The sequence below is a fragment of the Oncorhynchus masou genome, chromosome 12 (assembly GCF_036934945.1).
Source record: "Oncorhynchus masou masou isolate Uvic2021 chromosome 12, UVic_Omas_1.1, whole genome shotgun sequence".
In the NCBI taxonomy this organism is placed as follows: Eukaryota; Metazoa; Chordata; class Actinopteri; order Salmoniformes; family Salmonidae; genus Oncorhynchus; species Oncorhynchus masou.
In genome coordinates this window covers 12,456,795-12,462,794 of record NC_088223.1, presented here as the reverse complement: position 1 = coordinate 12,462,794, position 6,000 = coordinate 12,456,795, and positions in this window count along the sequence as shown.

The following is a 6,000-nucleotide window of genomic DNA, read 5'->3' as shown; positions in this document are numbered from 1 at the left end:
AGAGGCGGCAGGGTAGCCTAGTGGTTAGAGTGTAGAGGCGGCAGGGTAGCCTAGTGGTTAGAGTGTAGAGGCGGCAGGGTAGCCTAGTGGTTAGAGTGTAGAGGCGGCAAGGTAGCCTAGTGGTTAGAGTGTAGAGGCGGCAGGGTAGCCTAGTGGTTAGAGTGTAGAGGCGGCAGGGTAGCCTAGTGGTTAGAGTGTAGAGGCGGCAGGATAGCCTAGTGGTTAGAGCGTTGGGCTAGTAACTGGAAGGTTGCTAGTAACTGGAAGGTTGCAAGTTCAAATCCCCAAGCTGACAAGGTACAAATCTGTTGTTCTGCCCCTGAACAGGCAGTTAACCCACTGTTCCTAGGCCGTCATTGAAAATAAGAATGTGTTCTTAACTGACTTGCCTGGTTAAATAAAGGTAAAATAAAAAAATACCTCACTCACATAGTGGAATGTTTGTGTTACAGAGACAGCCTCTACTTCACACCAAGCCTTCACAATCAGCTAAACCAGAGTCGGACAGACAGCCTCGACCAGCACACACAGGTTCCATCACACATATTACCACAATATTACAAGTGTGTGTGCGTGTGTGCATTATTGTGTGTGTCGGAGTGGTCGGTTGGTCCCGAAGTGTGTGTGTGTGTTTCAGTGAGCCAGAGTGGTCGGTGGGTCTAATAGACTTGGACCAGCGGTTCTCTGATGTAGCCGTGACGTTCAACCAACAACAGGAGAACTATGATGCCATGAAGGAACGCATCATCTCTCTGCGACGCACCTACGACTGTAACAATGACAGCAACCTGACTCTTACGGAGTGTGTGAGGAAGATTAAAGAGGAGCACAGTGAGACACACACACATTTGTTTTACTATCCATGAGGGGACCCAACATTTGATTCCCATTCAAAATCCTATTTTCCCTAACCCCTGACCCAAACCCTTACATAATCCTAATTGTAACCCTAACCCCTTAACCTAATCCTAATTGTAACCCTAACCCCTTATCCTAACCCTAACCCTAATTGTAACCCTAACCCCTTATCCTAACCCTAACCCTAATCCTAATTGTAACCCTAACCCCTTAACCTAACCCTAACCCTAATCCTAATTGTAACCCTAACCCCTTAACCTAACCCTAATCCTAATTGTAACCCTAACCCCTTATCCTAACCCTAATCCTAATTGTAACCCTAACCCCTTAACCTAACCCTAATCCTAATTGTAACCCTAACCCCTTATCCTAACCCTAATCCTAATTGTAACCCTAACCCCTTAACCTGACCCTAACCCTAATCCTAATTGTAACCCTAACCCCTTATCCTAACCCTAATCCTAATCCTAATTGTAACCCTAACCCCTTAACCTAACCCTAACCCTAATCCTAATTGTAACCCTAACCCCTTATCCTAACCCTAATCCTAATTGTAACCCTAAACCCTTATCCTAACCCTAACCCTAATCCTAATTGTAACCCTAACCCCTTAACCTAACCCTAACTCTAATCCTAATTGTAACCCTAACCCCTTAACCTAACCCTAACTCTAATCCTAATTGTAACCCTAACCCCTTATCCTAACCCTAACTCTAATCCTAATTGTAACCCTAACCCCTTAACCTAACCCTAACTCTAATCCTAATTGTAACCCTAACCCCTTATTCTAACCCTAATCCTAATTGTAACCCTAACCCCTTATCCTAACCCTAATCCTAATTGTAACCCTAACCCCTTAACCTAACCCTAATCCTAATCCTAATTGTAACCCTAACCCCTTAACCTAACCCTAACTCTAATCCTAATTGTAACCCTAACCCCTTAACCTAACCCTAACCCTAATCCTAATTGTAACCCTAACCCCTTAACCTAACCCTAATCCTAATTGTAACCCTAACCCCTTAACCTAACCCTAACTCTAATCCTAATTGTAACCCTAACCCCTTAACCTAACCCTAAATCTAATCCTAATTGTAACCCTAACCCCTTATCCTAACCCTAACTCTAATCCTAATTGTAACCCTAACCCCTTATCCTAACCCTAACCCTAATCCTAATTGTAACCCTAACCCCTTAACCTAACCCTAATCCTAATCCTAATTGTAACCCTAACCCCTTATCCTAACCCTAACCCTAACCCTAACCCTAACCCTAACTCTAATCCTAATTGTAACCCTAACCCCTTAACCTAACCCCTTATCCTAACCCTAATCCTAATTGTAACCCTAACCCCTTAACCTAACCCTAACCCTAATCCTAATTGTAACCCTAACCCCTTATCCTAACCCTAACCCTAATCCTAATTGTAACCCTAACCCCTTAACCTAACCCTAACTCTAATCCTAATTGTAACCCTAACCCCTAACCCTAACCCTAATCCTAATTGTAACCCTAACCCCTTAACCTAACCCTAACCCTAACCCTAACCCCTTAACCTAACCCTAATCCTAATTGTAACCCTAACCCCTTAACCTAACCCTAACCCTAACCCTAATTGTAACCCTAACCCCTTAACCTAACCCTAACCCTAATCCTAATTGTAACTCTAACCCCTTAACCTAACCCTAATCCTAATTGTAACCCTAACCCCTAACCCTAACCCTAATCCTAATTGTAACCCTAACCCCTTAACCTAACCCTAACCCTAATCCTAATTGTAACCCTAACCCTAACCCTAACTCTAATCCTAATTGTAACCCTAACCCCTTAACCTAACCCCTTATCCTAACCCTAATCCTAATTGTAACCCTAACCCCTTAACCTAACCCTAACCCTAATCCTAATTGTAACCCTAACCCCTTATCCTAACCCTAACCCTAATCCTAATTGTAACCTTAACCCCTTAACCTAACCCTAACTCTAATCCTAATTGTAACCCTAACCCCTTATCCTAACCCTAATCCTAATTGTAACCCTAACCCCTTAACCTAACCCTAATCCTAATTGTAACCCTAACCCCTTAACCTAACCCTAACCCTAACCCTAATTGTAACCCTAACCCCTTAACCTAACCCTAACCCTAACCCTAACCCCTTAACCTAACCCTAATCCTAATTGTAACCCTAACCCCTTAACCTAACCCTAACTCTAATCCTAATTGTAACCCTAACCCCTAACCCTAACCCTAATCCTAATTGTAACCCTAACCCCTTAACCTAACCCTAACCCTAATCCTAATTGTAACCCTAACCCCTTAACCTAACCCTAATCCTAATTGTAACCCTAACCCCTTAACCTAACCCTAACTCTAATCCTAATTGTAACCCTAACCCCTTATCCTAACCCTAACTCTAATCCTAATTGTAACCCTAACCCCTTAACCTAACCCTAACCCTAACCCTAACCCCTTAACCTAACCCTAATCCTAATTGTAACCCTAACCCCTAACCCTAACCCTAATCCTAACCCTAACTCTAACCCCTTAACCTAACCCTAACTCTAATCCTAATTGTAACCCTAACCCCTTATCCTAACCCTAACCCTAATCCTAATTGTAACCCTAACCCCTTAACCTAACCCTAATCCTAACCCTAACTCTAACCCCTTAACCTAACCCTAACCCCTTAACCTAACCCTAATCCTAACCCTAACCCTAACCCTAACCCTAATCCTAATTGTAACCCTAACCTAAAATAACCCTTTTTTCCTTGTGGAGACCGGCTAAATGTCCCCACTTGTCTGAATTTTCCTTGTTTTACTATCATTGTGAGGACTTCTGGTCCCCATGAGGATAGTGAAACCAACTAAAAGAAAACATGCAGGCATAACAGAGCCATGCCAGTCCTCTCTCTCTTCCTGACCTCACACAGTTCCAACTCCATCATCAAGTTTGCTGACGACACGACAGTTGTAGGCCTGATTACCAACAACGACGAGACGGCCTACAGAGAGGATGTAAGCACTCTGACAGCATGGTGCCATTTAAACGTTTCTCCCTCAACGGCAGCAAAACAAAGGAGCTGATTGTGTACTTCAGGAGGAGCCCACATCCTTATCAACAGGGCAGCCGCGGAGACGGTCAAAACCGACCAAGTTCCTAGGCGTACACATCTCCGAGGAGCTGAAATGGTCAACCCACTCGGATACCGGGGTGAAGAAAGCACGACAGCGACTCTTCAACCTCAGGACATTCTACTTCTCACTTCCTCCCCGTTGCTCCCCCTATGGACATTCCCTCTGGAACATTCCCCCCCCCCCCCATGGACATTCCCTCTGGAACATTCCACCCCCACATGGACATTTGTCATTGTTACAGTTAAATATGTCTATATTATTATTTGACATCTTGTTATTATTGTTTCATGAACTACTCTTTCTGACCTTCACCGTTGGAGCTCAGAGCTTAATAATTAACTGTACCCTGTGCATGTGACATATAACCTCATCTAATCTAATCTTTTTACCCCGCTCACTTCCACTCCCTTCCATACGACAGGTAAAGGGTAAGTCTACAGATGAAGGCATTATAATGTCTCTCTCTCTCTCTCTGTCTCTCTCTCTCTCTCTCTAGAGGACAGTTGGTGTGTAACCATGGTGATGAAGGGCTATGACTTCTCTCTCTCTCTCTGTCTCTCTCTCTCTCTCTCTAGAGGACAGTTGGTGTGTAACCATGGTGATGAAGGGCTATGACTTCTCTCTCTCTCTCTCTCTAGAGGACAGTTGGTGTGTAACCATGGTGATGAAGGGCTATGACTCTCTCTCTCTCTCTCTCTCTCTCTAGAAGACAGTTGGTGTGTAACCATGGTGATGAAGGGCTATGACTTCTCTCTCTCTCTCTCGAGGACAGTTGGTGTGTAACCATGGTGATGAAGGGCTATGACTTCTCTCTCTCAGTGGTTCTGCTGAGGTCTGAGGTCGAGGGGGATGAGTCTCCGTCTAGCCGCCTCCGATTAGCTCAGGAGGAGCTCTGGGGCATTTCCATGGGCGCCAAAGCGATAAGCGCTGCTGGGACCAAGCTCCATGAGCTGATAGGCTGGCTGCTTAGTGGGGGGGAGCGAATGGCGGAGGAGGTCAGGGAGGCAGCACCAACCCATCAGGACCACTGTAGACTGGAGGAGAACCTGATTGAGACCATGCAGGAAGTGAGAAGGGCGAGGGAGTTTTCACTAGGTTACCGCCAGCAGGCTGGAGAGGTCCAAACTGAGGCTGCACAGATAGCAGGACTGGCCTGACACACACCAAACCACCTGTTGCTCCCCCAAAACATAGCAGTTTCTGCAGCCCACTCAGACACTCTCCTGCCATGTTACGTAGCCTGTTTATACACTTATGGTTGAGTTTTGCGTAGTTATACTGTTGTGGTCAATAGGTAGGCTACACTCTAGGCCTAATTGCCATTAAAACCTATAGGCCTAAAATGGCCGTAAGGTCATTTAGATATTCAATTTGGCACCGGCTGCCATATGTTACCGCATCGAGAATATTGAAATACTGCTAGTTTTTAATTAAACTACCTTTTTCGTCAGCACGTTAGGTTAGCTAATGCTAAAGCAAGCCATTGGATTCCACAACACTTCCGGAAGCTACTCACCCCAATGGTAGGTGTTGTATTTTAATGGAAAGCAATGGGCTGCTTTAGCATTAGCTAGCCTAGCATGAGGAGGAAAAAGGCAGTCTACTTGAAAACTAGCAGTATTGCTGTATTCTCGATTTATCATTTCTTGATATTGAGATAATTAGGAGTAAGCTACAACAACATCTTCCATCCCTGGATTGAGGTACATTTTTGAGCAATATCACACTATTATCCCGGTAGTATTTTCCCTGTATAGCTATTCCACTCTGTCATGTATACATCATTAAGTCTCTTCCTTTATAGTGATTCCCCTCTATCTGGGGACCCAGTGCTGTCGTTCCTCTATCTGGGGACCCAGTGCTGTCGTTCCTCTATCTGGGGACCCAGTGCTGTCGTTCCTCTATCTGGGGACCCATTGCTGTCGTTCCACTATCTGGGGACCCAGTGCTGTCGTTCCTCTATCTGGGGACCCAGTGCTGTCGTTCCTCTATCTGGGGACCCAGTGC